The following is a 10,262-nucleotide window of genomic DNA, read 5'->3' as shown; positions in this document are numbered from 1 at the left end:
AGGACACACATTCTTAATAGTGGTAGATGCTTACTCAAATTGGCTGGAGGTAAACATCATGCACTCAACCACAACAGAAGCTGTTATTAGACAACTAAGAAAACTTTTTATGACACATGGATTGCCGGATTTAGTTGTATCTGACAACGGACCACAATTCACAGCAATAACATTTGAAAGGTTCCTGGCAGAACAAGGGATAAGGCATGCACTAACAGCGCCGGGATGTCCGGCTACGAACAGACGGGTGGAACGCATGGTCCGTTACACTAAGGAAACACTACACAAATTGGGACCAGGGGATATACAGGAAAAAATAGACAAACTACTAAGTATACAACGCATTACACCAAACACCACAACAAATAAAAGCCCAGCAGAATTATTAATGGGAAGGAAACTAAGATCAAACCTAGACAGGCTACACTCCACATATAGCCCAGAAAAACTAGCAGACTCCTCCAGTAAGTGCCGCACATTCAAAACAGGGGACCTAGTCTATGCAAAAAACCTCATGGGGGAACCATTGTGGATACCAGCAACAATAACCCAAATAACAGGACCCTGGTCATACAGGGTAGACACAGAGGACAGGAAGAGCTGGAGGAGACACATAGACCAAATCAGATCGAGGACCACACTGAGAAACACTAACAATCAGGAAGAGGAGGGGGGAAGAACCTACACAAATAAAGGAATTGCCGCAAACATTAAACAAAAATAGCCAAACCAGAGAGGGGGGAGACCCCTCAAACACAAACAAAAGGGGAGCGGGAGACCCTCCACAAGTAAAAGAAGTGACAAAACAAACCCTAACAACGACACAACAACCAATACTAACATTAATCCCAATCGGAAATCGCAAACACATACCTGAAACTATAGAAGAAGAAAACAACTGTAATCCCCTATTGTAACTTCAAAAAAGGCAACTATGATCTTATAGACAACGATCTCTCATCCCTTGATTGGCAATCTCTATTCACTGGATGCAATACTGTTGAAGACCATTATAACATATTTTTACTTGAAGTCAAAAGAGTCATCAAACTATATGTACCAACAACAACTCCCAAAACAAAACAAAAAAGCAGATTACCCATATCAATAAGGAAACTTCAATCCAAAAAGAGATCACTCTGGCGGAAAAACAAATCTGGTCACGTTGCCAATTTCAAAAACCGATACAAAAATCTATGCCACCAGATAAAGACCGAATGCACCAATTATCACATTAAACAAGAGGAAAACCTTCTAAGCACCAATTCCACCGCGCTTTTTACAATTTTGTAAACAACAAACTAAAAGACTCAAGGTCCATCCCTCCCTTGATAGGACCTGATGGTAAAGACTGCAACGACGACACCATTAAAGCCAACATCTTTAACACATTCTTCGGCTCAGTATTTGTAAACAGCAATGGATCATGCCCAATATTTCCTAGCCGTACCACAGATAACAACAATGATCTAATACATATCGATTTCACAGAAGACAATGTTGAAAAAGCAATACGCAACCTAAAACCATCTCTATCTATTGGACCGGACGGAATATGTGCCTACTTCTTAAGAAAGCTATCCTCTGCCATAGCCAAACCTCTAAGCATAATCTTTGAAAAATCTTTCAGAACCAGCTCCTTGCCTAACCTATGGTCACAAGCCACAGTCATCCCCATCTTCAAAAAGGGGGACCCAAGCCTAGTTGAAAACTACAGGCCAATCTCCTTATGCTGCGTCACCTGTAAAGTCATGGAATCAATTATTAACCAATCCATCATCCTTCACTTAGAGACAAATAACCTACTCTCCAATAAACAATTTGGTTTCAGGAAAAAACTATCCTGTAATCTGCAACTCTTACACTGCAAAAACATATGGACGACACAACTCGACCAGGGCAAAAAAATAGACGCAATCTACATAGACTTCTGTAAAGCCTTTGATTCAGTGGTACACGACAAACTACTCCTAAAAATAAAATCCTATGGTATCTCTGGACAACTGAATAACTGGATAGAAGCATTCCTGTCAAACAGACAACAAATGGTCAAAATCGGGAGCGTCCTATCAAATCCAGTACCTGTCAATAGTGGTGTTCCCCAAGGCAGTGTTCTAGGACCAACTCTCTTCATACTCTACATAAACGACCTCTGTGATCATATTAAGAGCAATTGCGTTCTCTTCGCTGATGATGTAAAGCTGTTCAATACCACAGACAATACTGCTACCCTTCAAAAAGATCTTGACTATGTATCCGAATGGTCAAACAAATGGCAACTTCAAATCTCAACAAATAAATGCTCTGTCTTACATATTGGCAAAAAAAATCAGAAAATAAAATACAAGCTGAATAGTCAAGATCTTGTTGATGACCCAAGCTCTGTAAAGGACCTTGGAATACTCACCTCTAATGATCTAAGTGCTAGAGCACACTGCAACTACATAGCCAAAAAGGCATTAAGAGTTGTTAACCTAATCCTACGTAGCTTTTTCTCTGGTAATATCACACTACTAACCAGAGCATACAAAACATTTGCTAGACCAATACTCGAATACAGTTCATCAGTCTGGAATCCACACTACGTATCTGATATTAGCACAATTGAGAAAGTCCAGAAATATTTCACAAGAAGAGTTCTCCACTCCTCTACTCGCTGTAGAATACCTTATGCCACCAGACTTGAAATTCTAGAACTAGAAAACCTTGAATTACGCCCGTCTTCGGTCTGACTTAAGCATGGTATACAAAATCATACATTGCAATGTCCTACCTGTCAATGAATACTTCAGCTTCAACCATAACAACACAAGAGCACACAATAGATACAAACTCAAAGTAAACCGCACCAAACTTGATTGCATGAAATACGACTTCAGCAATAGAGTGGTCAATGTCTGGAATACTCTACCCGACTCTGTAGTTTCTTCCCCAAACCCCAAAAAACTTTAACCTTAGACTGTCTACTATTGACCTCACCCCTTTCCTAAGAGGTCTGTAGGGGGCGTGCATAAGCGCACCAACGTGCCTACCGTCCCTGTCCTATTGTTTCTCCTATTCTTTTATTTTTCTTGTATGTAACCATTTCATGTATTCACAACTATGTATACATTTATACTTATTATCTTGTAAACAATTGGCAAATCAAATAAATAAATAAATAAATAAATAAATAAATAAATAAACTTGGAGACACTGGAGCAGACTTCGAAGAACCATCAGGAAGCCACTCCTGGTGGGAGTGGCCAAGCCGACTCAACCCGCCAGGAAAGGCCTGGCGGGAGCGGCATGGCCGACTCTACCTTCCAGGAGGCTCCATGGAAAAGAACGGGAGAAACAGCAACCCTGTCCGAACAGTCCAGAGGCGAACTCACGACTGAATTGCGCAGGTCCAGTCGGAACGATAAGAGCCCCGCCTACCTATGTGACTATGTAAGATAGGTGAGGCCCAGATTGGTTAGACTGGACCACATGGGGAGGGGTGTTATATATTTGCATACTTACCTATGATAGGTTGATCCGTGGTGGAGGGAGATTTGAAGAGCCGTCATTGTCCACGAGCCGCGAGCAGCTGACTATAAAAAAGGTTGCCGTGGTTTCTCTGCGTGCGGTTACTAGGAAGAAAATAAAAAGAGAAAAAGTCAACTGGGTCTCGAGTGTCTTTTCCCACAACACAACAGACTTTAAACCAGAGATCTTTTTATTGGGAATTATACCAGAAAAATATAATAAAGAGTTGAAATATTTGATTGTAAATGTTTTAATGGCGGCTAGGATTGTATTTGCTAAGAATTGGAAAAATGATAAAATACCTAAGCAGGAGGAAGTTATTAAGAAAATTATGGACTGTGCTGAAATGAGTAAATTGACATTTGAAATTAGAGAACAAGAAAATAAAATTTTTTATATGATATGGGATTTGTTTTATCAATGGTTGGATAAAAAGACATGGTAATGTAATAGACTAGATAATTCTGTTATAGAAATTTAATAGACTGATATAAAACATAATATAGATATATATAACCATTGGTTGAAAGTATAACATGAATTTTAAGATAAAATTTGGAATATCTCGTATAAAATGATGGAATAAATAGTTTAGACATAGATGATTAATAACCGATAAATATATAAGCATATGTTAGTTTGACAATGTGAAAATTGATATAAACTGTGAGTACAAAAGGATAGCACAAAAGATTTGTAACCAACTGACACACTGTATGTATATAAAATGGAAGATGTTTTTATGTTTTGTATGTGTATGTTTGTTTTACAAAAATAAAAACTCTTTAAAAAAAAAAAGATTTGTGGACTTCAACTCCCAGAATTCTCCAGCCAGCTAATGCTAAGTTTAACTTTAAGCTATGCTTAAAGTTGCCAAGTTTGGAGACCTCTGCTGCAGGGGAACATGATCGGTCTAGTGTTTCACAGAATTAGCTGTGCTACTGGGGATTCACAACATCCATATGCTTCCGTGTTCCTGGCATCTGAAATGGCAAGATGAGATGAGACCATTTCAGTCCAGAAGAACCAGGTTTGTACAGGGATATTCTACATGTTTTAGCTGAAGGAATGAGAATAAATATCTTGATGGGTTAGAGAAAGATTTAGTATGCCTATGAAAATTAGGAATTGTAAGAGCTTCAACTTTTCTTCCAACATCCCTTATAAGAAAACATAAGGAAAAAAATCTCTGAGAGTGAGATCTAAAAGATCTACTGAATCTAAAAGAGGAGTAAATCCTTCCTCCTCTTTTTGTTCTCGAAGCAGCCATCCAGCTATTTTATTTGTATCACACCCCAACTTTTGAACTCAGGAGCGTGGAGTTATAACTGCCCAATTATAACTCTTTAGCAATTTTGTTTTATTCACACACAAAATCTGAGATTCAGCTTCCAAAGGCTCATTCCAAAACCCCCAGCATGAAAGGGATTTGGGGGAGGGGGTAGATAAATGCAAACACCCCATGAGGTGAAGCTACCACAAGGCAAAGCAAAGGAATATGGTGGAATGAAAATAAAGACAGCCAGTGTTTTACCTATTTTTTTCTTTCTACTTTCCCTTCTCCCATTGCATCCATTAAATAACTCTTTGCTAAGAGAGCTGTTCTTATAAAGAACAGTTAAGCTTAGTAAAAACCTTGAATCTATAATTCAAACTCAACTCTTGGTACTTCAAGGACATATCTAATTCCTTTCCCAGCAATGTTGTAATATGGGAGTAATTTGCCTTTGTATTTTCCAAGGTATTTTTTTTGTTTCTTATTTCCTACTCTAAGCTACAATTTTATTATTTCTGATCTTAGACCCAAATAAAATAATTTGCAGGTTTCTTCTGCCTTATCAATATTGAGTTTATATACCAGTTTTTAATTTGAATGTGGTATGTTTGCAGACAGGAATGCCACTTGAATTTATGTGCAAGTGTGGAAAGGGAACTTCATGAAGATAGTAGTGTCACAAAAACAGGAAAAGCCCAAGGGGAACATCAGGTCATCCATAAAACAAATTTACCTAGGAAAAGGAATCAAATAAGGTATTAAAGAATCCCTATAGACAAAAGCCTAAGTAATTAAGAAAACTAGACAAATAAGAAAAGGAAACAAAAAGATAATTTAGAAAACCCTTACAAACACAGGACATACCAAATAAGCAAAACAAACAGACAAAAGACACAAAATATAAATTACAAAAGGGACAGACAGGAGATTACCACAGAACAAATATGAAAAACTATCTTAAAGCTAAAAGAGATTAGAGAAAACCAATAATACAATCTGGCCACCCATGGAGTTTGCCTTCCGCACCCCACGGAGTTTGCCCTCTGGCGGGAATAAAGACAAACTCAAACAGGATTTGAAACATTAAGCACAAATACAAACATTCACACAAAATCAACTTACAAAGGGAGAAAAGGGTATAAAAAACCAGGGACTTACCATAAGAAGCTAGCTAGCCCAGAAACGCAGACTTCTCACTGTTCCCCACCTTCCTGAAAAATAAAAAGATCCAGCTTTCAAGCAGTTGTCTGTATCCTTGCGTCGGAGCTCTCCCAGCGGAAAAATCGAATCCTTGAAAGAAAGGCATTTTGACACCTTTCAACAATTGGCGTCCACGAAGGTTTCCCAGCCAACCCTGCCACCGGACCGGGCCTGCGGATCCAAACCCAGCCGGCATGGACCTTCTTTGTCCAGGGACAACATCCACGGACATAGCCCGGAAGGTATAGGGTAGTAAAGGGAGTCCTCGGGCTTTTCCGCTCAACAGCTGCTTGAAAGCAGGTGAGTACCGCTTCAAATTTATAATCTTACTAGGGAGGGGAGTGGAAGCGTGAGTGGACCAGGTGTGTGATTGTGGGTTTTCTCTGCGGAAACAGTGGGACTTCACCTCCTCCGTGATTGCCAGCCGCATCCCAGCCAGCTGCTTGCTCAAACACGAGCCGTGACCGGCTGGATTTGGGAACGCAAGGGGTGATCGCGGAGTGTGAGTCCTTCTGAAGGACGTAAGAAAAACTGAGTGGGCTGCAAAAGGAACTGGTGTTAGGAAATAAATAAAAAGCAGAGGAAAAATAGTCCTGGTGCATCCCGCAAGCAAAGCCCTGTGCATTTAGAAGGGGCCCGTGCACGGCTGCTGGCAAACAAAATTGGAAATAGTTTGTCTAAAAAAAGCAGAAAAGGTCCTTCCAGATCCCCACCTTTAAGGGAGATCTGAAAACTGATGGCTGAGTGTAGGGAGGGGCCTGTATCGAAGCTGCTAGGGGGCAGACAGTCCTCCAAGATCTCCGTTTCTTAGGGGGGGTCTTAAAACTGACAGCTGGGTTTCCCTAAAAGAAAGGGGCCTGTACTCTGTGTGTAGGGAAACCGGAGTCCTTTCCAGACCCTTTTTGTCTGAAAACTGACGGCTGTAGCCCAGCTAAACCAAAGTAATCCCCACATCAGGCAGGGAATATGGGAAGTTGTAGCTCGAGGGCAATGGAAGAGACCCCCTTGGATAAATTACTTGAGGCTTGGGATGAAAGGCAAGTGCCTGTCCTGACTGGAATGCATAAAAAAGAAGCAAAAAGAATTTGCAAAAAGTGGGCTTTATTGTGAGATGACACGGGTAGACAAATTTGGCCTGATAGCGGTGCTTTAGATTATAAAACACTGAAAGCACTTAGAACATGCATTAAACCCAGCCAAATACCCTCTTGGTACTGCTGGGCTGAAATGGTTAGGACCAAAGACCTGACCGAGGGAAAAGATCAGGAAAAACCTGAAACCCATTCCCTAGAAGGAAAGACTGAGGCACGGATTATGGTTCCCCTTTTAAGCAAACCAGTGCCAGGCAGAAATAGGGGACAATTAGAATATGTTTTAACCCACACTCCCTTCTCTGCCTCTGACTTGGTCATCTGGAAAAAGGATACCCCAGCTTTCAGGGTTGATCCTCAAACAGTAATTCAAACCCTTAAATCTATCATAGACAGCCATAATCTATCCTGGGGTGATATGACCCAGTTGCTACAAGTCTTTCTAACTAAAATGAACTATTAAAACTATTTGAAAAAACAGACCATATAGCTAAACTACCAACTATCCCTGGACAGGCAGCCCCAGCCCACATCGCATGGCCAGTACATCGCCCTGACTGGGACTACAATGATACCAATCACTGGGATGAATACAAAGAGCAAAAGATAACTTACTAGAAGCTTTAGAGGAAATAGGTAAAAAGCCTTTAAACTGGTCAGAATTTTAAAAAACAACACAAAGAGAAAAGGAAAACCCTGATGCCTTTTGGGTCCGCCTGTCAGAAGCAGCTATTGCATATGCCCATCTAGACCTTAGCTGCCTGAAGGACCAAAGGATTTTAGCTTCAGCCTTCATGGACCAGTCCACCGTGAATATCAAAGAGCATTTCCACCGCTTTGTGTCTAACTGGCCAACCTTAGAAATAGCAGAGTTGCGCAGGATCGCTAACTTTGTCTATGATCAAAGAGACAAACTGAAAGAGGAGGAGAAAGATAGGAAAAGGAGGATAGAAAGACATGAGGACTTAAAAATGTTTGCTGTAATGCAACATGATGCCAGACAAATGCCAGGTAAAACCCCCTATAATTCAAGGAAATGCTGGCATTGTGATAAAGCAGGATGGTCACAAGGCAAATACCAGCATTGCTATAGGTGCAGACAAGAAGGGCATTTCAGCAGGCAATGTAGGAAACACCTTTCCCGCAACTGGTATCACCCACCACCTAGAAACATGAAGCCAGGCAATACTGCAGTCCATTACACTGAACAACAAAGCTTTAATCATCATGTACCACCCAGTGCTCCTTTTCCTCAAATAAATAATAACAATGGACCTCAATGGGAGCAAAGAAGGGAAAATGACCTGCCCCTTTCCTGACTAGAACATGAGAATGAAACACTGAATTCATGGCTACCTTTAAATTCTATTCCCTTAAAAAGCAACCCTGAAGGGGAACCCATTGTCACCATTCTTATAGGAGGAAAAAAATACAATTGCTTAGTTGACACTAGAGCCACCTCCTCATTAATTACTGAACCACCATATAAAGTTTCAGTGGCTGAAGGGGCTCGGGATAGCATAATGGGAGTGGCGGGGGGGAAATAATCCCTGTAGAATTTACCCACAACATAACAGTAGAACTAGGACCTTTCACAGTAGACCATTCCTTCACTATTTGCCCCCAGTCCCCACTATCCCTACTAGGAAGGGATCTCCTATGTAAAATGGGAGCTACCATAACATGTGGCAAACAGGGGCTGCAATTGGAGATCCCAGGAAAAGGCATACACAAGACAATCATGCTGATAACCAGCACCCCAGTGCTTCATGAAGATTTAAAAAGCCTGCCACCCTCCTTATGGGGCTGGGATGCATCAGAAGTGGGACTACTTAAAGGAGCAACACCTGTTACTATCCAAGTGAAACATGGACCACCTCCATGCGTGCCCCAATATAAAATCCCTGCAGAGGCAATTCACCCCATAAAGGAATTAATACAAGCATACCTAAAGCAAGGAGTTCTCATTAAATGTACCTCTCCCTGCAACACCCCCATTTTTCCTGTGAAGAAATCTACAGTAGACAAAGATGGAAACCCCATCTTTAGATTTGTGCACGATTTGCGCCTCATTAGTAACCATGTAATACCAAGAGCCCCCATAGTGCCTAACCCATCAACTATAACCACCGAGGTGCCAGCCTCAGCCACCTATTTTTCTGTCATAGATTTGTGCTCTGCTTTTTTTAGCATTCTAGTGGACCCAGCATCCCAATATCTATTTGTCTTTACTTGGCAAGACCAACAATATACCTGGACTCGATTGCCACAAGGCTACACTGAGTCCCCTACCTTATTCTCACAAATATTAAGGGCAGACCTCTCCTCCATTTCCCTACCACAGCAGTCCACTTTGATCCAATATGTTGATGATTTACTGCTGGCATCTCAGATCAAGCTAGCATGTAAAACAGACATCCTACACTTACTTGAAGCCCTGGCAGAAAGAGGGCACAAAGCCTCCCCTTCCAAATTACAATATTTAAAACAAGAAATAACATATCTGGCTACATCATTGCACCAGGAATTAGAAAATTGGCCCCTAACCGGGTAGAGACCATTTTAGCCATGAAACCACCCCAGACAAAATGACAAGTAAGAGCCTTACTGGGAGTACTGGGCTTCTGCCGCCCATGGATCCCCTCATTTGGGGAATTAGCCCGACCATTCATTCAACTAACAGGCAAAAACATGCCTGACCCCATTGAATGGTCCAAACCTTTGGACAAAACACTTCAGACCATGAAACAAACCCTGGCATCAGCCCCAGCACTCGGGCTACCTGACTATAGGAAACCTTTCACCTTATTCATCCATGAAAAATTAGGTGTTGCTTCTGGCGTTCTAACACAGCCTTTTGGACACACACATCGACCAGTCGCTTACTATTCTGTAACCCTAGATCCAGTAGCTCAAGGGGCTGTCCCCTGCTTAAGAGCCGTGGCGGCTACAGTCGAACTTGTGAAACGATCTAAGGATTTAGTACTAGGACATCCACTATTGCTGAAAGTCCCCCATGAAGTTTTTGCGATTCTCTTAAAGAGCCAGACACAAGCTTTCACTCAGCAGCGTTTGGCTCAATATGAAGCTGAACTTTTTACCTCTGATCACATTACGTTTGAGAGATGTAATACTCTAAACCCAGCTACCCTGCTCCCCACAGAACAGGAGGAAGGTAATCTCCA

The sequence above is a fragment of the Notechis scutatus genome, chromosome Z, assembly GCF_049901735.1.
Source record: "Notechis scutatus isolate UNSWTSFEM ecotype Mainland chromosome Z, rNotScu1.2, whole genome shotgun sequence".
Lineage (NCBI taxonomy): Eukaryota > Metazoa > Chordata > Lepidosauria > Squamata > Elapidae > Notechis > Notechis scutatus.
The sequence above is the reverse complement of the archived record's forward strand: the minus strand, read 5'-3'. Positions refer to the sequence as shown.